Source organism: Lissotriton vulgaris, chromosome 6, assembly GCF_964263255.1.
Source record: "Lissotriton vulgaris chromosome 6, aLisVul1.2, whole genome shotgun sequence".
Lineage (NCBI taxonomy): Eukaryota > Metazoa > Chordata > Amphibia > Caudata > Salamandridae > Lissotriton > Lissotriton vulgaris.
In genome coordinates this window covers 1,910,907,322-1,910,930,013 of record NC_141694.1, presented here as the reverse complement: position 1 = coordinate 1,910,930,013, position 22,692 = coordinate 1,910,907,322, and the positions used below count along the sequence as shown (strand labels likewise).

At 47.9% G+C, this 22,692-nt stretch overlaps 2 protein-coding genes across 4 annotated transcripts in view; both read right to left on the bottom strand.

The window, feature by feature from the left end:
- Positions 1-22,692, bottom strand: part of LOC147709890 (uncharacterized) — a 259,661-nt gene that overhangs the window by 32,939 nt on the left and 204,030 nt on the right. The window lies entirely within an intron of this gene.
- LOC147709891 (uncharacterized) overlaps positions 1-22,692 on the bottom strand; it is a 493,797-nt gene that overhangs the window by 295,384 nt on the left and 175,721 nt on the right. The gene's annotated exons all lie outside the window — the stretch shown is intronic.

The following is a 22,692-nucleotide window of genomic DNA, read 5'->3' as shown; positions in this document are numbered from 1 at the left end:
GCTGGTAGACAGGCAGACAGGCAGCTGATGGACAGCTGGTACACAGGCCGAGAGCAAGCTGATGGAGAGCTGGTAGACAGGCGAGCTGGCAGGGAGGCAGGGAGACGAGCAAGGCACTGAAGGTGGAATACTGAAGTACCGGGTTTTTAAGAACCCAACGGTGCCAGGGAGAACACCCAAAGACTTCGAGTCCTTCCTGTTTCAGACTACAGAAACACAGAGTCTTCTTGGTGAAGTCAAAGATCGTATTTATTGGCTGCAGCCAGTAACAGGTATCCTAGAAGTACAACAGCATGAAGAGCATGTATGTTCTCATGAGACTGCTCAACATTACAAAGCCAGACTTCTCCTTATATACAAAATAATATGCTCCAGGCAAATATTCCTTATTTTACGGTAAACCATTCACATATTTTCGCCACAAAGGAAAAGCAAAGTCATGATGACAAGCCCACGTTTCAGTTTGTCCAGTCCATAATCAATAACCCGGCAAGGCCCAGAACTTTCATCAGATATCGGCGGACCCCTAATAAAAACGGGCACCTCCTCCTCGTAAAACAGGTCATAAAGAAGAAACAGGGACAGGTGTGTGTGAGATTAGGCATAGTTTGTGTGCGGTGATCGGTTTATGACATGTTGTGCCTTGATTCTTATCTCGCTCGGCCACTGGGAAAGAAACTGCCCGAACAGGTTTGGCTTCAGGCAGTGGAGTCAGCTTGATTTTGGAAAAGGTGATGGACAGAGTTTCTGAATGATGCAGAATACTCCTACCCAGTCAAGAGATCAGGGCTTGATCCATCACCGTTTTTTAGCTCACTGCACCATCCCAGCTCAGAACCTGGCTACATGCAAATTAGTCTGTTCCTGTCCCAGTGCATGATGGGAACAGGGCAAACCAAACTACCAAGCCAATTCTTATACTGGGAAGGAGACAAGCTTCCGGGGACCGGTTTCTGGCATTTCAGCCGTCGTCGGCCCGGCTTGCTTGAATCCTGATGGTGCAATGAGTATACCCTCCCACACTTAGTGTGGATAAAATCGATTTTGGAAAAGGTGATGGACAGAGTTTCTGAATGATGCAGAATACTCCTACCCAGTCAAGAGATCAGGGCTTGATCCATCACCGTTTTTTAGCTCACTGCACCATCCCAGCTCAGAACCTGGCTACATGCAAATTAGTCTGTTCCTGTCCCAGTGCATGATGGGAACAGGGCAAACCAAAATACCAAGCCAATTCTTATACTGGGAAGGAGACAAGCTTCAGGGGACTGGTTTCTGGCATTTTAGCCATCGTCGGCCCGGCTTGCTTGAATCCTGATGGTGCAATGAGCAAGGGACTCACGTCTGAGTATACCCTCCCACACTTAGTGTGGATAAAATCGATTTTGGAAAAGGTGATGGACAGAGTTTCTGAATGATGCAGAATACTCCTACCCAGTCAAGAGATCAGGGCTTGATCCATCACCGTTTTTTAGCTCACTGCACCATCCCAGCTCAGAACCTGGCTACATGCAAATTAGTCTGTTCCTGTCCCAGTGCATGATGGGAACAGGGCAAACCAAACTACCAAGCCAATTCTTATACTGGGAAGGAGACAAGCTTCCGGGGACCGGTTTCTGGCATTTCAGCCGTCGTCGGCCCGGCTTGCTTGAATCCTGATGGTGCAATGAGCAAGGGACTCACGTCTGAGTATACCCTCCGACACTTAGTGTGGATAAAATCGATTTTGGAAAAGGTGACGGACAGAGTTTCTGAATGATGCAGAATACTCCTACCCAGTCAAGAGATCAGGGCTTGATCCGTCACCGTTTTTTAGCTCACTGCACCATCCCAGCTCAGAACCTGGCTACATGCAAATTAGTCTGTTCCTGTCTCAGTGCATGATGGGAACAGGGCAAACCCACTACCAAGCCAATTCTTATACTGGGAAGGAGACAAGCTTCCGGGGACCGGTTTCTGGCATTTCAGCCGTCGTCGGCCCGGCTTGCTTGAATCCTGATGGTGCAATGAGCAAGGGACTCACGTCTGAGTATACCCTCCCACACTTAGTGTGGATAAAATCGATTTTGGAAAAGGTGATGGACGGAGTTTCTGAATGATGCAGAATACTCCTACCCAGTCAAGAGATCAGGGCTTGATCCATCACCGTTTTTTAGCTCACTGCACCATCCCAGCTCAGAACCTGGCTACATGCAAATTAGTCTGTTCCTGTCCCAGTGCATGATGGGAACAAGGCAAACCAAACTACCAAGCCAATTCTTATACTGGGAAGGAGACAAGCTTCCGGGGACCGGTTTCTGGCATTTCAGCCGTCGTCGGCCCGGCCTGCTTGAATCCTGATGGTGCAATGAGCAAGGGACTCACGTCTGAGTATACCCTCCCACACTTAGTGTGGATAAAATCGATTTTGGAAAAGGTGATGGACAGAGTTTCTGAATGATGCAGAATACTCCTACCCAGTCAAGAGATCAGGACTTGATCCATCACCGTTTTTTAGCTCACTGCACCATCCCAGCTCAGAACCTGGCTACATGCAAATTAGTCTGTTCCTGTCCCAGTGCATGATGGGAACAGGGCAAACCAAACTACCAAGCCAATTCTTATACTGGGAAGGAGACAAGCTTCCGGGGACCGGTTTCTGGCATTTCAGCCGTCGTCGGCCCGGCTTGCTTGAATCCTGATGGTGCAATGAGCAAGGGACTCACGTCTGAGTATACCCTCCCACACTTAGTGTGGATAAAATCGATTTTGGAAAAGGTGACGGACAGAGTTTCTGAATGATGCAGAATACTCCTACCCAGTCAAGAGATCAGGGCTTGATCCATCACCGTTTTTTAGCTCACTGCACCATCCCAGCTCAGAACCTGGCTACATGCAAATTAGTCTGTTCCTGTCCCAGTGCATGATGGGAACAGGGCAAACCAAACTACCAAGCCAATTCTTATACTGGGAAGGAGACAAGCTTCCGGGGACCGGTTTCTGGCATTTCAGCCGTCGTCGGCCCGGCTTGCTTGAATCCTGATGGTGCAATGAGCAAGGGACTCACGTCTGAGTATACCCTCCCACACTAAGTGTGGAAAAAAGTGGAGTCAGCTTGCCCAGGTCACAGCGGACTCAGCAAAGGTGTACGTGTCCTTCAGGTTGGTTTCAGCCTTTAGTCATTGCCTTATGTGAGGGCAATCACAAAATGGCTGCCGATCACAAAATGGAACCCGTGGGTTCCGGACGAAAACTCAGATTTCAGGGTGATTTTGTCACTCGAACGTGACGGAAATGCTTGTGCATAGAGTTCGAACCATTACCGGTCTGCTGATACCAAAATCGTCATGGTACGACGATGTTTATGACACGGGTCCAGAATTTTCAGTACCACAATCCGCAAGCCCAACCTTGTTGGCCCGCCTCCACGGGTTCCACCTAGCGCACACTCGGCAGCTGCGGCTAATGGCTGCGCACGTCACTCGTCATCTTAGTCACCTTGGTCTGGTTGGTTTGTTCAACCTCGTAGCCAGTGTATCGCACTGTGCCTCGCCGTGGAAGTCCTTGGGCCTCCAAGACTTTAAACCCCCCGACTAATGTGGAGGGTCGACTCCGGCATTGGGGCACAGCTGTGGCTCAGCGGCGTCGGCAGCACTTTGCACCGCAATCAGCTTGTGGTGCTTGCGGCACTTTCAGCACTTGTGGCACTTGCGGTACTCGGGGCTTGAGGTAATAGCCAATTGTCGCCATGTTCGGCATTAACAAGCGTTGGCAAGCTTGACAAGCTGGCTTTGAGGGCACTGCAGTGGCCTTTGGTTAGACCTCAACCAAAGGAACCTTCTTTGACTCAGAGTTACTCGAAAGCTATAGCCCTATCACCCTCCTCCCTGGTATTTCTGGAATGTCTTAACATCCAACACCCTACTCAAACTGGCTTCCAGACAGGGTGTAGCACAGAAAAAGTTCTCCTGGTGGCTGTGGAGGAGCTTAAAAAAGGTCATTGCTCAAGGTGGGTCAGCTGCTCTCATTCTGCTCAACATTGGGGCACCATTTGACACGATCCCCTACCCTACCCAGTAGAGTGGAATTGGCAGGGATCACAGGAAGTACACATAGCTCTTATCCTTTCTAAAGTACAGAGCTTTCAAGTCAGCGAGGGGCCCTTCCTCTCTGCCTCCCATCACCTAGAGTGTGGTGTTCCCCAGGGCACTTCCTTGAGCCCTACGCTTTTCAATCTTTACGTTCGTCCATGGTTCTTTAGGTTTTGCCTTGTTGTCTTATGAGGATGACAAACAAATCTTTGTCTCCCTCACACCCAACACAGATCTCATTTCACAGCAACTTAACTCCTGCTTAAAGCAAGTCACTGATTGGATGGCTGCCGATGTCTCAAGTTAAATGGTGACAAAACAGTGGTTTTGGTGTTTGGCAACATCGGTTGCTTTGGAACCACCTACATGTGCCCCCCCTTGGGGAACCATCCATCCCCTAAGCCCGATGTAAAAAGTCTGGGTGTCACACTGGACAGCAAACTCACTATGGTAGCTCAAGCAAAGACGTTTGCATCCAGCGGCTTTAGCCTCCTAACAGGCCTCAGGAAGACGCTTAGTGGCTACTAGTTCCTGTCAGGAGAATGGTATCACGCCTTGACTATGCAAGTTAGTAATGTATTTATTGTACAGTTAATTAAACCCTTTACAAAAGTTGGCCATCTCTAATAAAACTGTAAAACATCAATTTAAAAGGTTGGTAGCTACAATTAAGAACACAGTTTAAATTGCTAATGAGATCCATTCCCCCAGCCTTGGTGGCCCATAGTCCAGTTTCTTCATCTTTTGTAAGCAGAGATTTAGCAACAGTTCATAAGGTAGAATAAACTCCCTGGTCAGAGTCTTGGCAGCAGAATGAAGGAGGGCAATTAAGTACAAGTTTAAAGTGCAGCAACAACTTTTATAGCTCAGTGCAAAATGGCCGAGGTAAGCCTTTGATATTTTTCTTCGAGGCTTGGATGTGCAAGAATGCTTAGTGCTTGATGTAACAGGCGCTGTCAGAGACTTTTGCGTAGTGGGTCAGCGGCCCGGCTCCAACCCGGTTCCAATGCCACTTCTCAGGTAATCTGGTTGTATCTTTTTTAGTCTGAGATCAGCAGCAGTAAAAATGTTGCCAGGCAGCAGCTTAGTTGAGGCGGGTGATGTGCAAATGGCAATAAGCCTAACCGAAATCTCAGAAACTCCTCTTTTGTGGTTTTGGAGAAGTTAGATTGGAGGTATGGTTGGGGGGTCGCTTTGCTGTAGGACTGTACAGTGAGCCAGACGTGTGCGCTTTCTGTCAAGACGATTCCCAGAGTTGCCTTAACCCCAGCTTGTCCAGTGCAGTGTCACTACAACGCATGCCATTACATTGCATGTCACTACAATTCATGCCATTACAACGCATACCATTACAACGCATGCCATTACAAAGCTTTATGAGGTAAGAAATGAAGTTTTTTTAAGTTTTCGGGTGGGTATGGGTTTGGGGGTACATGGGAATAGTCATTTTTACCCCTACACTATCCAACACTTACCCTACTGTTGCACTCACTGGAGTGGGAATAGTAATTTTACCCCTACACTATTCAAAACTTACCCCACTGTTACCCTAAAAGTAATATGCGTTGTAATGGTATGCATTGTAATGGAACGTGTTGTAAATGTAGTTTCTAAAAATGCATTGTGTTGGCATGCATTGTAAAATCATGTGTTGTAATGGATGTTGCGATGTAAAAACCGTGTTGTAAAAGCATGCATTGTAAATGTCTGTGTTGTAACATGTCCTATTCATCCCAACATCTGTGCCTCCCACATACTATTGGTGTCACCTACTGCCTGAGCTCACAACAGCATCACTGCTCGTTTTAGGCAGGGGGCGCTGTCTTTCGACCAGAAGGCCATGTGCAGTCCAGTAAGTATAGAAAGCGTAGTAAACATGACTTCTAGCTGGTCTTCTACCAAAGAGTTACTGAACCTATAGTGAATTTGTAAACTAAGGATCCTTGCAGCAGAGGGAAGGACTAGAGGTGGCCAGGGTGAATGACACATGAGAACAGGAGCATGGAATAAGGCAAGGCGAGGCTGGAGACCGTGCAGGGTCATGAACAGAGATCTTATGGTGATGGTTGAGCACAGTGGTTGCATTACTCCGCATCGAGTGCACCTGGTCACTGGTGGCATTAATACTCATTCACGATATTTGATCTGAAAGCCACTGGTGTCTTCATACTTTGACTTGATGGTGAAACTACCAACTGCGCCTTGCAATTTGGACTCTTCAAATTGCACATGACATATCCTGTCACTCTGAGCTGGTCTTGCGTTATTTGCCAGCAGCAAGCTGCACTGTGGCAGTTGTAGCCAGACACGTAAAAATGACTCCAATCGCCTTTTAAATCGCCTTTAGAAGGTAAAGAGACATCTCAACCCATTGGTCTGTTGCGGTGCTGGTCAATTTTTCCTTCCACCCTACGCCGCATATGGCATGGGCAATGGGTCAGCCCACTGCAGCCTTTAGTTTCTTTCTGAAAATAACAGAATGTGCCCCAGTACATTGTTATCACCCACACAGAAACTAATCCCCTTGAGTGGCAGGTCTTGTGGGTCAATGTGTCCCTTTAAAAAAAGGTTTTTTTTGTAAATTTTCTCCGCTTTTTTTTTAAAGTGTGCAAGGGCCCAGCAGCTCCCCCGGTACTGCTGGTGAGCCTTTAGCCCTCTATGCAGTGCAATAGCACCCCATCTTTAAAACTAATCAAAGATGCTTCGCCTCTGTGCGAAGAGTGGGCTGCAGCGTGTGCTGCTCGCCCCGACTCTTGCGATGGGGGTTGTGATATCCGCTGAAGACCCATCTACAAACTGTTGCACCGAAACCAAAGGCTTCAAGATTTCTATTAAATATGGCCAGTCTACTTTGTCAAAGACTTTTTAGCACTGATTGTAGAGGGCAAAAGCAATTTCAAGTGCTAATAACTTTGGTGCATTTTAATTAATATACATGACATGGCGGCCCAGCACCAAAGCCATTAGCCTGTTCCAGGCCCCATAGCCAACTCGTACAACAAGCTGGCAGTTGGGAATTGGGGGTTGGCAGCCTGCAGCAGGTTGGATGCGCGGCCTCGGCAAAGGCCAGGTCTGGTGCCAGATCCCCCGAAGCAGAGGGGGTTGGCAGCCTGCAGCAGGTTGGATGCGCGGCCTGGCTGAAGGGCAGGTCTAGCACCAGCTCCCCCGAAGCAGTGGGGGTTGGCAGCCAGGCAGCAGTTGGATGCGCGGCCTGGCTGAAGGGCAGGTGTAGCACCAGCTCCCCCGAAGCAGTGGGGGTTGGCAGCCAGGCAGCAGTTGGATGCGCGGCCTGGCTGAAGGGCAGGTCTAGCACCAGCTCCCCCAAAGCAGTGGGGTTTGGCAGCCAGGCAGCAGTTGGATGTGCGGCCTGGCCTAAAGCCATGTCTTGCGCCAACTCCCCCTAAGCACAGCGTTCAACCCTACAGGCACCCCACAGGTTCAGACTAACACTTGCTGTTCACAGTCTTCGGGCCACAGCCACCACATTGAGCCACGCCAGCCGACACTGCGAGTGGCCCCTTTACTCTTGCCCACCTTATTACATCTTGTTGAACCCTGAGATCCAGGCACTGGGAGTAACTTATTTACAGTTTGTCAAATATCATGCAGATTTGTTAGCTAGTGACACGGTTATCAGACTATGGACATGTATTTATTGAACTGCACCCTTCCTCGACCCTCAATATATCAGGTACAAGGTAAAGTTAGACTCAGGTAAAGGTTGAATCTGCCAGCTTTTGTGCATGTCTTTTATAAGGCACCAAAGTTACTTGCATAACAAATATTTCATTATCCTCTCCCCCTTTAAATGTAGTCCCTCTTAATTGATCTGTGCAAAACTTGACAATCCAGAAGAAAACTAAACATGCTTGTTAGATTTGGGGGTCTCTAGTTGGCACAGGTAGGTACTTGTGACAATTAGGAACCCTTGCCTCTAGTCAGGATAAGGGGATTACACTCCTAAATAACCCCTGCTCACCCCCTTGGTAGCTTGGCACGAGCAGACAGGCTTATCTCAGAGGCAGTGTGTAAAGCATCTGTGACCACATACAGTAACCCAGTGACAACACTGCAGATGGACACCACATAAGGTTTTATATCAAAAATAAGTATACTTTATATACATTTACCACAAGACCATAAACAACAAAAATACACAATACTGTTACTTTAAGATGGTAGATTTAGCTTAGTTCAGTTCAGTTCTTAAGATGCGACACTTTCTGTCAATGTACCTTATGTTGCGCTTCCACGACAAGCAATGTTGCAGCGAGGGAAATGCGACAAAGTTCAGGTGCAAAGAAATAAAAACGTGCAGATCTTCCAGATGCGGCACGATTCTCCGGGGATGCAAGAAATTCTCGGTTCGATGCGTGGACTCCAGCGGCGACACCCTTGTTCCGCGATGCGACGGCAACAGCTCCACCAGCGACTCTCTACTTCCACGATGCGTGAAGCTTCTGCACGATGAGACAACTACAGCAGCGACATCCATGATGCGACGGCAGCAGCTCTAATGTCGGAGCGCTTCTCGAGGATGCGAGGCATTTTTCTTCGATGCAGTACAGTGCGACAGTTCCAGCGGCGACACCCTTTCTCAGAAGTGCGACGGCAGGCACAGCGACGGCGACACGCTCCAATCTCGTTACGAGACTCTTCTCTCAATGCGGTGCAATGCGACAGCTACAGCGCCGACATTCATGATGCGACAGCAGCAGCAACGGTGACACGCTTCTTCCTCGATGAGTCGCACTTCCAGCTCCTTGCGACACGCAGTTCATCAGAAGGCCCAAAACAGCAGCAGGCACCTCCACAAGAACTCTGGGGAGCTGGGGGGTGAAATCTGTAGTCCCTGAGACTTCAGCAGGAGGCAAGCTCTTTTCCAAGCCCTTTAAGATCCTTCACAAGTTGAAAGCAAAGTATACAAAGTTCCTTTCTCATCCTTTGGCAGTAAGGCAACCACTGCAGGCCAATCCCCCAAGCAGCACTTCAGCTTGGGAATAGTCTCTCCTCAGTTTCTTCCGGTTTCTCTCCTCAGCAAAGATTTCTTCTTGTAGTCCAAAAGTGATCTAATTTCATGGGATCAGGGCCCCAATATTTACACCCCAAAACCCTTTGTTCTCTGAGGGGAGAGGGGCCTTTATTTATTTATGTTATGGGATTTATAAAGCGCACTATCGCCTAGCAGGCATCCTGGCGCTGAACAGCTCAAGGAGTGAGAGTGTGTACATTATGTCGGCACTAGAGTGTAGAAAATAGCCAGGTCCTAATGGCTTTTCTGAAAGGGAGTAGCTCCTGAATTTGTCTGATTTCACAGGGCAGACTATTCCAGAGCTTAGCCACTGCAACTTCAAACAGTCTACCTCCCATTCTGACTCTTCTAAATTTAGGTATCCTCACCAGTCTTGCCGAAGAGGAGCGAAGACTTCTAGATGGACAGTACCAGCCACATTTTTTACGCAGGGATAAGGGACCAGTCTCATGAAGAGCTTTAAATACCATGCATAGAGACTTAAATTGTACTCTCTGTCTCAAGGGGAGCCAATGGAGTGTTGCTAGGGCTGCAGATGCCGAGGCTCTTCTAGGAAGACCCAGTACTAGTTTGGCAGCTGCTGACTGGATTCCTGCAATCTATCCAGCACAAATTCAAGAGAATTTAGCAGAAGGGCATTGCAGTAATCGAGCCTGCTAAGTATTGTACATCGTGCAACTTGAGCCCGAGCCTGAAAAGGGAGTAGAGGATTTTTTTTTCGGAGAGACCGGATAATTGCAAAACAAGAGACCGTCGTCTTAATTACCTGAGCTTCTAACGTAAGTCTAGTGTCAAATATAAAGCCCAAGTTCCGAGCTGTTTGCACTGGCTGTATTGCCGTTGGCGTTTCCGGAGGCCAGAAATTGTCAGGAAAGGGGGAAGGAATCTTAAATGCTGCACAGTAAATCACCTCTGTCTTTCCGGCATTGAATTGCAATGAGTTTTTCCGTAACCAGGAAGCCGTATCCCGAAGGCACTCATGAAATATCTCCCCAGAGGTCGCGTTCTCACCCTCCATAGATAGGATCAACTGAGTATCATCTGCGTAATTTACTATGCTAATGTTGTGTGATTTAATAACATCAATTAGAGATCTTAAATGGACATTAAATAAAATAGGGCTGATCGCTGAGCCCTGAGGCACACCATGCTGTATATCAGAGAAAGCTGACTGAAATGGGGGAAGAGACACCGCCTGCTGTCTGTCCTGCAGAACGGAGCGGAACCACTGTAAGGGGCAACTCCTTGCTCCGACCCCACTCAGTCTATCCAGCAGGAGTTTGTGATCTACAGTATCGAAGGCGGCAGACAGGTCAAGTAGGACCAATGCCACTGCCTGACCCCTGTCTGTCCGCCTCCGAAGCTCGTCCATGACCGTCACTAGTGCTGACTCGGTCCCGTGCGCTGGTCGAAAGCCGAATTGTGCCTCCTCCAGTACGTTAGCTTGTTCCAAATATGCAGAGAGAGCAGTGCTAACGGTACGTTCCACAATTTTTGAGGGGAACGGTAGCAGAGAAATGGGCCTATAGTTTTTTGCACATTCCAGGTCTAAGGATGTTTTTTTCGGCAGAGGAGACAACAAGGCTTGTTTCCATTTGGTGGGAACCACACCGGTAGTTAAGTACTGATTGCATATGAGGCGGAGAGTGGGAAACAATTCCTTCCCATATTCTTTCCAAATCCTATGTGGTAGGGGATCTAAAGGTGATCCAGAGGAGATACCCTGTGCCAGTTTACTAAACTCCTCTGAGGATAAAGGCTGAAACTCCGATAGACAGTTCACATCCTGGTACATAGATCCTTTCCCTTTAGTCTTTGCCTCACTCAACAAGCAAACGGCTGTGCTGATATCCTCCACTGAGAAATTCCCAGCTTCTTTTTGCCCACTCTTGAGGTCATCAATGATCCGCTGGATATTCTCTAGAAAGAATCCCGCCAGGTTCTCACAGTGTTCCTGAGCAGGAGTTATCACCTTCCTTGAACAATCCGGTTTAGTGATGCTGTTCAAAATGGTAAAAATACTTCTAGTGCTGTTAGAGCTTTTACAAATTAACTGAGAGAAGTATTGTGCTTCAGAGCTTCTGATCTCAGTTTTGTATTCCGCAATTTTTTGTTTCCACAAAAGTTTATCTGCCTCCTTATAGCCTCGCCTCCATTTCCTCTCTGCCTGTTTACTTGCTAATTTCAGGTTTTTTAAGAGGTCATTAAACCAAGAAGCAGAGGACTTACCCTTGCAACTATGTTTTTCTAACGGGGCCCGGAGGTCCAAAGTCGAGGTAATTACAGAACAGATAGAGTCATAATTCTCCTCGATTTGTCTGCTCACAGAAAAACAATCTCCCACCTTGAACACCGAGCCAAGACTTCTTGCACGGGCAAGAGCCTTCTAATTCCTACTAACATAGTCAATTTTAGATTGAGGTGCCTGATTCTGGACAGTTGACATTCTCACAAAAAATTTGACCAAAGAATGGTCCGTCCAATCCATAGGAAGAATATTACCAATCTGTAGAAGGAGAGTTTCTGAGAAAATTAGGTCAAGTGCGTGCCCAGCTTTATGCGTGGCTGAAAAAACATGCTGAAAAAGACCGAGCCCTTCGCAAGAGTGAGTAAGATTATGGAGGCTAGAATCCAGTGGTCCATTCAACCATAAATTGAAGTCCCCTAAGACTATACGTTTATGGTGAGTAGCTGCCATATTAGAAAGGGTATCCAGTAATAATTGCTGCTGTGAGATGCAAAAATCCCCAGGAGGCCTATAGCAGACAATCCCAGTGCGCATGAGACCAGCCTCATTTTTTAAAGAAATGCCACAAAGTTCCACACAATTGACCCTGTCAATGTCAATGGTTCCAACCACCCACGTATCTTTATAGATTATTCCAACTCCCCCACCTTTCCCCTTTTCCCTAGGTTGATGATGAATTTTATATCCTGTCGGACAGGCCCAACCAAGGTCAACCTCACACTCCGCACGCGTCCAAGTTTCAGTCATAAATAGGACATCGAGCTCATGTGATTCCAACAAAAGCTGAATCTCTACGCTATGTTTAGGAAGAGATATAACATTAAGGAGGCCGCATATTAGGAGGCCGTTATCAAGAAAGTCACCAAGGGGTAGTGCTGAGTCAGAAAAGTGTATAACACCCCTATTAGTAACAGACTCACCTAAATCAAGAAGCATCTTCCTTGAATATCTGCCTATGACCCTTGAAACCCCTCCATTAGATTCCATACAACCTGCGTGGCTGGCGCTCAATGCTTCCTTTGCGCTGACGGGCGCAGACGGGCTTGTCTTTGTCCAGTCCAAACCAGTTCTGAAGCCCACTGTTTACCAGACTTCTCTTTTCCTTTCACAGTGCAGGGCAGAAACATCAGACACCCCACAGGAGGTGGAGCCAGCATTGTGGAAGGCAAGTACAGTCCTGGGGGTCTTTGTTGACAGGACTCCTCTTCTTTCAGTGTGCAGGGCAAAGACATCAGCCGCTGCCCAGGAGGTGGAGCCAGCATTGTGGAAAGCAGGCACAGTCCTATTCAAGGTTCAGGTGCAACTTCTCCCTCCCATCTAGATGCAGATCTCTCTATTCACCACTGGGATGACTCATCCTGTCTCTTGGAATCCCCCAGCCCTGTCACTTACAAAACCAGACAAAGGAATGCACAACCTAGCAGAAGCAGGCTTGAAAGGTTAGGCAAGCAAATACCTACTTCCTAACAGTGTTATTTGTAAACATAGAATGTTTACTAAAAGATGTATTTTATCATTCTGAGTTCAGTCATGCTAAACTCGAATTTCTACCATGTTCTCTGAGCCAGTTAGGATTATAAACTTTAATAACACTAACAGCCCATTCTGGCCTAGGGAGAACAGGTAGCCTTTCAATAGTGAAAAATGAAAATGACTGTAACTTACTATTAGGACATACCACACACACCAGGGCTTGTCCTACCTGATGCTTACAATGCACCCTGCCCTTGGGCCTACCATAGGGGTGACTGATATGAAGAAAAGGGAAGGTTTAGGGACTGGAAAGTGGGTGCAATGTCAGACCTTAGACACATTTTACAAGGCTGCTTCTGTGGGTGGTACAACCAGTTTTGCAGGCCCACCAGCTGATATAAAACTAAACAAGTGCCAATACTGTTAAATCACATACCTATATATTCGCAGCAAAATATTGGAATTCAAAACAACATGGGCAAAAGACTTATCGTTCAGTCTGAGTTATTCTTTTTGTTTAATTTCTAATTCTCAGTACATTACTTTAATTTAATTTGACCACATTTACATTTTCAACATCTACATCAAAAATATAACAAATACAAAAAATTCCTTATATGTACAATAAAAATTACCTTACATATTCAAACTCAATCCATACACACTGTCATTTACCCTAGTCAAACATTCAACCATATCACTCATACTATCACAGCATCCAACAATTATTTACAAATCATTCATGCTTTCACTTATCACAATACATTTTTTCACAAAACCATAGCAATTGCTTGAACAATTATATTCGCAATGTTCAAGGTTTTTGAAGGCCCACCAGCAGCATTTGGATTTACACGCCCTGGGCACACTCAGTGCACTGTACTAGGGTCTGACAAGTAAACCAAATAGCCAAACATGGAACCACTGATTCATACATCAATTTACAATAGGGAGCACTTGCACTGTGGCTCTGAACAGCAGTGGCACAGTGCCCAAAGCATCTAACACCAGCAAAAACACACGAGGCAACACCAAAAATGGAAGGGAGACCCACACCAATGGTGCCAGGTCTAACAATGCTCACGATCTGTCAAATTTCCTGCGAATTTGCGAATCAGAATCACACTTATTAGAAGAGTAGACACATTTAGCCCCCCCCTCTTTTAACCATGTCCCCCTTGATGAAGCAACACAAATGTGAATGTCCTAAAAATTAGATGAACATGCAAAATATATGCCAAATTTTGAACAGCAGAGTCAAAAACACTAAAAATATAAGCAAATCATTATATATATAAATGGCTATGTAATTGACAGTATGGGTAAGTGAGTAGGTGCGTGAGTAACTCTATGGTAACGACTCTGTGTGTGAGTGTCTGTAGGGGTGTATCAGTGGATATGTCAGTGGCTCAATAAGGGAGCAAGTGGGTGTCTGAGTGGCTGTTTGGGTGAGTGAGTGGATGTGGGTGTTGATCTATGAATCAGTGTGTAACTGTGCAAGTACTGGTATGGGTGTGAATGGGTTTGAGAATGGTAGTGTAGAAGTTGGAGTGGGTGTATGAAAGGTTATATGGGGTATGAATGGGTGCAGCAAAGATTCTGTGGATGATGTCATCAGTGATGTCATTTGAGATGTCATCAGTGATGTCAATGCACATGTCATGAGTGATGTAATATGTGAGGTCATAAGCAATGCACTGCTGGGGCACGAGTTATAGTTAACTCAGCTAATTAGAACTGATGAATTTCACTGGTTTTGTACAAGTGAAATCTGACCCTAACTATAACGTTCCTGCAACCTTTGTTTTTTTTAGTGAATTTCTAAGTTTTTTTTATTTTTATTGGCTAACTAAAACGTCCCTGTAACTTTTTTGTCTTTCGGTGAATTTCTAAGGTATTTTAACTAGCAGTTGCATTTGCAGAGAGGTGGAGAAAGGGGGCTGGGCCTCCGACCAGCTCTCAGGATTCCCGCCGGGTATGACTTACAGGGGGAACCAGGAGGGCTTCTGGGCCCCCAAGGTCCCTCGGGAATAGAGTGAACTTCATGCCCCAACCAGTAGTGCACCACAAGCCACGTTTGCAGAGAGGTGGAGAAAGGGGGCACGGCCTCTGAAGAACTATTAGCAATCCACTGTGTGGGACTCCCAGGAGATAAGAGGAGGGGTGGTTGACCCCCAATGATGTCCTATTGGGCCATCTTACTGCTACTATTACCTCCAGTAAGTCCCATACAGCGCAATTGCTGAAACCTGGTAGGAGGCCACGCCCCTTTCTCCACCACTCTGCAAACGCACCTCCTGGTGCACTACTAGTAGGGGTACGAAGTCCTTTTGGCTATTGAGGGTCCTTGGGGGCCAACTTCTCCTCCTGTTAGCCCCAGCGAGTCCCACACAGTGGGTTTGCTCAGTCTTTTTCAGTAGCCACGACCCCTTTCTCCACCACTCATTGATGTTTTTTTTATAAATGCTGCCTGTATTGTGAAAAAAAGTGATCCATATACTTTTAAGGTGGCCAGTGTCCTAGGTGAGGAGAAGAGGACTCTTGCGAGGGAGGAAGGCTGTGAGAGGAAGGAGGAAGACTGTTCGACTGAACAGAGCGAAACAAAGCTGCTAGCAACCACAGCGCCTTGAGACCCTCACAGGTGATTTGCTGCGCTCTATAAAGGACTGATTAATGGATGGATTGATGGTTGAAGTCCCCTCGGCTCTTAAGGGTCTTTGGGGGCCAACTAGCCCTCTTGTTACTTCCAGTGAGACCCACACCCCCTTTCTCCACCACTTAAAGTGGAAGAGCTCCACTTTAGTCCTGAGGCCCTCTGGAGGCAAGGGGACATCATTCTCCCACCAGCAGTGCACCCAGAGACACGTTTGCAGAGTGGTGGAGAATGGGGGCGTGGCCTCTGACCACATCTCAGCAATCCCACTGTGTGGGCCTACTGGAGGTAAAAGGAGGCCTTGTTGGCCCCTAAGGATCCTCACCAGTGAAGGGGACTTCATCCCCAAATCAGCAGCACGCTAGACGTGTTTGCAGAGTGGTGGAGAAAAGGGACGGGGCCTCTGGGAGAGTTGCCATTTTTTTTTTCAATATTTAGGAAGGGGTGCCTCATTGCCCATCCTGCCCTGGGTTATTTTGGGCTAAGATGCAGCGCCTGGGGTGTAAAGAGCAAAGTGTGCTCCGCTTTGAGCAAGTGAGACCAAAATGCACACTGTTTGCTGTGGGATGACAGAAGCAGTGCTCACGCCATCCCAAAGCAAACTGCAATGTCCTTGGGGTGGGCACACTGGGACATTGCTGGAGCCGGCCCTGGGGGTGGCGGTCTCCAAGGTCTTGCAGGGCTTCTGGAGGGGAGGGTCAAGCGGTACCTTCCCATCTTCTGTAGAACCCCAGGGAGTTGGCGGTCCCCGGAGCTTCGTGAGCCCCCCACGTATTATATTTTCATATAGCCCAGTGGAGGTGGCGGTCCCTGGGCAGCAGGGGAGCGCATGGCCCTCGCATTTTAATATATTAGTCCCGGAGAGGTGGCAGTCTCCGGGGCTATGTGAAGTGGCTGGAGCACCCCCACTCATTACATTTTCATATAGCCCAGGGGAGGTGGCACATGGACCCCTGCATTTTAGTATATTAGCCCTGGGGAGGTGACGGTCCCCGGAGCTGCATGGGGGGGTTGGAGCTCATATATCCCCAGGGAAGTGGTGGTCGGGTTGCGGGGGCCCGTGTGGCCTGGATTATTATTTCAAATTGCTCCCGGGGCCTAATTAAAGGTAGCGCAGGAGTCTGTGCTTAATTTTCTGTAAAAAATCGGCGGGATTCGCAGATCTAACACGACTCCCGATGATTTCAAAAAATGCTTTTTGTGCCCTGGGAGGGGTGGGGGTCCCTGTTGTACCTCCATAAGCAGCAGTGGGGGGGGGGGGTCAGGGTGCTTCTACCCTACCCCCTTATCTTTATTTAAAATGTTTTGCTTGAGATTCGGATCAACTGAGTCACAAGATGCTGTCAACACTTCCTGGATTAAAGTGTTGGCAGCCAATCAGATATCAGGCACGACCTCGAGAGGGTTCGCAGATAAACACAGCCACAGTTGTATATCTGAGAAATCTTTTCATTTCTCAGAAACTACTGGGTGGATTTACACCATTTAACAAAAAAAGTGCTTTCTGGACCAAGAGTTAATTTTTGCCAAATTTGATGTAATTCGGATTAGCAGTTTGGGCTGTAGCAGTGTCTTAAGTTTCCTATGGAAATTAACATGGAGAAAAAGCGTTTTGGGACCCCCCTTTTTCTCTGCCCCTGCTTGACGGATCACCCCGAAATTTTCAAGACAGGAGTTGAAGTGAGTGTCAAATTAGTTTTGACAATTTCTTGAAGATTTGTCAAACGACGTCACAGTTATTGCCAAATTAAAATTCGCTTTTTGATAGAAATCAGGTCCTAACTTTAACTACCTACTGGCAACTGCCTGTAGGTAATATGTATACATATAAAACAAAGGTGCCATTAGTGTCTGTGTAGCTATGATTAGATCAGAGTTTCCACTGGAAAGACAGTTTTTATTTGCTTTGATAACTTTGATAACTTTGGTATTATTTGACAAACATGCACAAAACTTTCCCAAACAAGTACATCCTTTTTTCGTTCTTCATGGCATGTGTTGTGCAGATCCATCAAGCATGGGCCTAAAGGTAGAAGGGGTCCCAAAAGTGCTATTTCCCATTTTAATGCCCCCCATCCCTTGACGAGTCTGAACAAAACTTGTCATATTCACAGAAGACTAAAGATGCTAAATTTCACATGGATTTGTCAAATGATGTCACAATTATTAGCAAATGAGCTCTTTTTAATGCCCACTGCCATTAAATATGTCCTTTTTGGCAAATCTGTACAAATTAAAAGATACAGAGAGTAACATAAACATCCTAAGCATCTGTCAAATGTGGCGCTTATTCATCAAAAGCACACCTTTCCAATTCTCAATATGTAAAATTTAGCCTATTCAAGCCTAGACCAGACCAGTTTTTAAACTCTAATTTCTCGAAAATAACTGAACTGATTTACACCAAACCAAGCACAGGCATTTCCGTGAGTAAAGATTTACTTGCATGACATGTTTGATGTAATTCTGTTCAGCAGTTTCTCTGTATCAAGGAGCAAAGAATCCTATAGAAGTTAAAACAGGAAATGTCACTTTTGGGACTGCCCCTGTTTTTTTTGGCCCCCCCTTGATGGATCTTCACAACACTTGCCATCAAGAATTCAACCAGGGTTTCATTTTTTTGGGAAAGTTTCATGCAGGCTTGTTAAGCAGCGTGACGCTAATCAGAAAACAAAAAAGAAACTAACCTAGCAATAACTACACAGGCGATAACTACCATAACTGCACCGACATACCCCACCCCTCAAAGCACCCCCTCAAATATGAGTTAACCATACTTGACCCCGACCTCTAGTCCTGACTGCATGGACAGGGAAGTGGTCCTAACATTGTGTGCTGCTCCTGATGAGGCGTCCTTTTCTATGTTTTGCTCCTTATCTAAGCAGGTACCCCCTCTACATTTGACCTCTCAGTGTCACTGGCACCTCCTACCTTACATCAAAAAGGATCACCTTGTGAGCTGGATCCATGCACTGGCCATTGCAAGCGCGACCAAACCTCTCCTTCATATAAAATCCACACTTGTCCTCAATATTGACATTTCTTCATTTCCATCCTCCTTCTTTCCTCACTCTAATTTGATCATATTTGCAATCCGCCAAACAAGTCAAGTCAAGTCAAGTCAAGTCAAGAGATTTATATAGCGCGCTACATACCCATAGGGTCTCAAGGCGCTAGAGGAAGGGTGGGGAATTACTTGTCGAATATCCAAGTTTTAAGTTGTTTTCTGAATGCTAGGTGGTTCTGAGTAAGGCGAAGGTAAGTGGGAAGTGAGTTCCAGGTTTTAGCTGCCAGGTAGGAGAAGGATCTACCTCCCATGGTGGTTTTGTTGATGCGAGGTACAGTGGCAAGGGCTTGGTTGGAAGATCGTAGCTGACGGGAGGGGGTGTAGAAGGACAATCGTGTGTTGAGGCATTCGGGTCCAAGTTCGTAAAGTGCTTTGTGTGCTTGGGTTAGGAGGCGGAAAGTAATCCTCTTATTTACGGGGAGCCAGTGGAGGTTTTTCAGGTGACCAGAGATGTGTTCTTTACGCGGGATGTCTAGTATGAGCCTGGCTGAAGCGTTCTGGATGCGTTGGAGTTTTTTCTGGAGTTTTGCAATGGTGCCGGCGTATAGTGTGTTTCCGTAGTCCAGGCGGCTCGTAACCAGTGCGTGGGTGACCGTTTTTCTAGTTTCGGTGGGGATCCAGCGAAATGTTTTTTTGAGCATGCGAAGAATGTTGAAGCAAGATGATGAAACGGCGTTGACTTGTCTGGTCATCGAGAGTGAGGAGTCCAGGATGACGCCCAGGTTCCGTGCGTGGTCCGTCGGGATGGGTGCTTTTCCAAGGGCTTCTGGCCACCAAGAGTCATCCCATGCGGAGGGGGAGGTGCCTAAGATGAGGACTTCTGTTTTGTCTGAGTTCAGTTTCAGACGGCTGTGCTTCATCCACTCGGCTACTTCTTTCATTCCTTCGTGTAAGTTGGTTTTGGCGGTGTTAGGGTCTTTGGTGAGTGATAGGATTAGTTGAGTGTCATCCGCGTAGGAGATGATGTTGAGATTGTGTTGGCGAGCGATGGCCGCAAGGGGGCTCATGTATACGTTGAAGAGGGTGGGGCTGAGTGACGATCCTTGTGGCACGCCGCAGATGACTTCAGAGGCCTCTGACTTGAATGGTGGGAGGCGGACTCTCTGGGTTCTTCCGGTGAGGAACGAGGTGATCCATTCCAGTGCTTTTCCTTGGATTCCTACTTTCTGAGGCGCTGTAGAAGGGTGCTATGACAGACTGTGTCGAAGGCAGCGGAGAGGTCGAGGAGGATGAGGGCGACTGTGTCTCCATTGTCCAGTAGAGTTCGAATGTCGTCTGTTGCTGCGATAAGTGCGGTCTCAGTGCTGTGTTTGGCTCGGAAGCCGGACTGTGAGGGGTCGAGGGATTTGTTGGTTTCGAGGAAGGAGGCGAGCTGGTTGTTGACAGCTTTCTCGATGACTTTGGTTGGGAATGGAAGGAGCGAGATGGGGCGGTAGTTTTTGAGTTCGGTGGGATCAGCTGTAGGTTTTTTCAGAAGGGCGCTGAGTTCGGCGTGTTTCCAGCTTTCCGGGAAGGTGGCGGAGTTGAGGGAGCGGTTGATGACATCTCGGAGGTGTGGTGCTATGATGGAGTCTGCTTTGTTGAAGATGTGGTGAGGGCATGGGTCTGTGGGGGATCCTGAGTGGATGGAGTTCATCAGGCGGATCGTGTCCTCAGTGGAGATTGGGTTCCAGTCATTAAGGATGTTCAAGGGGGGTGAAGGTTCTGTAGAAGGTTGGGTGGGTTGGTCTTCGGGTCGGTTGTCGAAGCTGTTGTGGATGTCTGCGATTTTGTTGTGGAAGAAGGAAGCTAGGGAGTCGCAGAGGGCTTGGGAGGGGGTGATGTCGTTGGAGTTGGCTGATGGGTTGGTAAATTCTTTGACGATGTTGAATAATTCCTTGCTGTTGTGGGCATTGTTATATAGACGGTCTTTGAATGCGGCTTTCTTGGCAGACCGGATTAGTTGGTGATGTATGCGGGTGGCGTTTTTGAAGGCGTCCCTGGTGCTGGTGTTTGGATCTTTTTTCCAGGCCTTCTCGAGGGAGCGACAGTGTTTCTTTGATTTCTTAAGATCGTCGTTGAACCAGGACTCGTTTTTGCTGCCTGGTTTGTTTTGACGTTTTTTCAACGGTGCTAGGATGTCGGCGCTGTTGGATATCCATTGGGTGAGGTTAATGGCTGCTTGGTCGGGGTTTGAGGAGTGGGCGGGGGGGTTTAGAAGAAGCGATGAGGAGATCTGGTCGATGGTGATTTTGTTCCAGTTTCTTCGCATGGTGGGTTGAGGATGGTTGTGGATTGTGGTCTTATTGTAGGTGAAGTGAACGCAGCTGCGGTCCGTCCGGTGAAGAGCTGTGGTGTGACTGAAGGAGACATGTTTGCTGGAAGTGAAGATAGGGTCGAGTGTGTGACCTGCAATGTGGGTGGGGGTAGTGACCAGTTGTTTGAGTCAGAGGTTGGCAAGATTGTCCAGAAGGGTGGTGGCGTTGCTGTCGTTGCTCTTTTCCAGGTGAAAATTGAGGTCTCCCAATAGAATGTAGTCCTCGGAGGGGAGGGCGTGTGGGGTGATAAAGTCAGTGATGTCGTCACTGAATTGTGCACGGGGTCCTGGAGGCCGGTAGAGGAGGGTGCCTCTGAGTGTGGTCTTGGGGTCGGTGTGGATCTGGAAGTGGAGGTGTTCGGCGCTGGCAAGGTTGACGTCTGAGCTGGTTGAGATGCGGATGGAGTTCTTATGGACGATAGCGATGCCTCCTCCTGTTTGCTCGATGCGGTCCCTACGGATGATCTTGTATCCTTCCGGGATGGCAATGGCGATGTCTGGGGCTGAAGAGGCATTCATCCATGTTTCTGTTAGGAAGGCGACGTCCGGTGAGGTGGTGTCGAGTAGATTCCAGAGGTCGATGGCGTGTCTGTGGACCGAGCGGGTGTTGAGCAGGATGCATTTTAGGTGGTTGGTGTCAGGTCTCTGATTGGTGTAGGTGGATGAGGAGCTGGTTTTGGTGCCGTCGAACTTGCAGGAGTTGCAAGAGAAGGGTCCATGGGTGAGTCCAAGAGCGGCTTGGACGCAGTTGGGGGAGCGGCCGGGGTTAAGGGCTAGGAGGGTGGAGGCGGCGTAAGTAATGTGGGAGGGCTGGGCATTGCGAGGGCCAGGGGGTCTGGCGCTGGGCGCGGTCCAGGCGCGGATGGGCGTAGACGGGCTTACCTTTGGCGCACCTTCGGCGCGACCGCTGCGCGTGGACGCTGCGCTTGGGACCATCTGACATATATGGACAGTGGAGGGGGCGGAGCGTGGGAGGGGCAGCAGGGAGGCGGTAGTGTGTATGAGGGGCGGGCCAGGGGACAACAACAACAAAATGGAGGGTCAAAGGGGAAAGGCAGACAGGGGCAGCAGAAACCCAAATGCGTCGAGTGAGAAATGCAATCCTATCAAATGCACAGACCCAAACAAGAATGATCGAGTGAGCAGTAAAAACAAATGCACACACACAAGCTAATATTATCCCAACAGCCTGAGCGAGGTCGCGCTAAATTATGCAAAAAGTTACAGTGGCGCTATGCGTGTAAAGCGCTATAATACAGGTTACAACAGTGCTGTGTAAAACGCGCAGAAAACTATACCAGGGAGCGTTTCAGCAGATAATGAGGAGGAGCGTGGTGGAGCGACCGTTCCGAAGCTAGTTCAGGTGGTCACAGTTTGGCCGGGGGAGAGGAAGGCTCGGTAAACGTGGGTGGGAGGGGCAGCAGGGAGGCGGTAGTGTGTATGAGGGGCAGGCCAGGGGACAACAACAACAAAATAGAGGGTCAAAGGGGAAAGGCAGACAGGGGCAGCAGAAACCCAAATGCGTCGAGTGAGAAATGCAATCCTATCAAATGCACAGACCCAAACAAGAATGATCGAGTGAGCAGTAAAAACAAATGCACACACACAAGCTAATATTATCCCAACAGCCTGAGCGAGGTCGCGCTAAATTATGCAAAAAGTTACAGTGGCGCTATGCGTGTAAAGCGCTATAATACAGGTTACAACAGTGCTGTGTAAAACGCGCAGAAAACTATACCAGGGAGCGTTTCAGCAGATAATGAGGAGGAGCGTGGTGGAGCGACCGTTCCGAAGCTAGTTCAGGTGGTCACCACCTGAACCACCTACTGAATTTATTTACACGGCCCCAAACC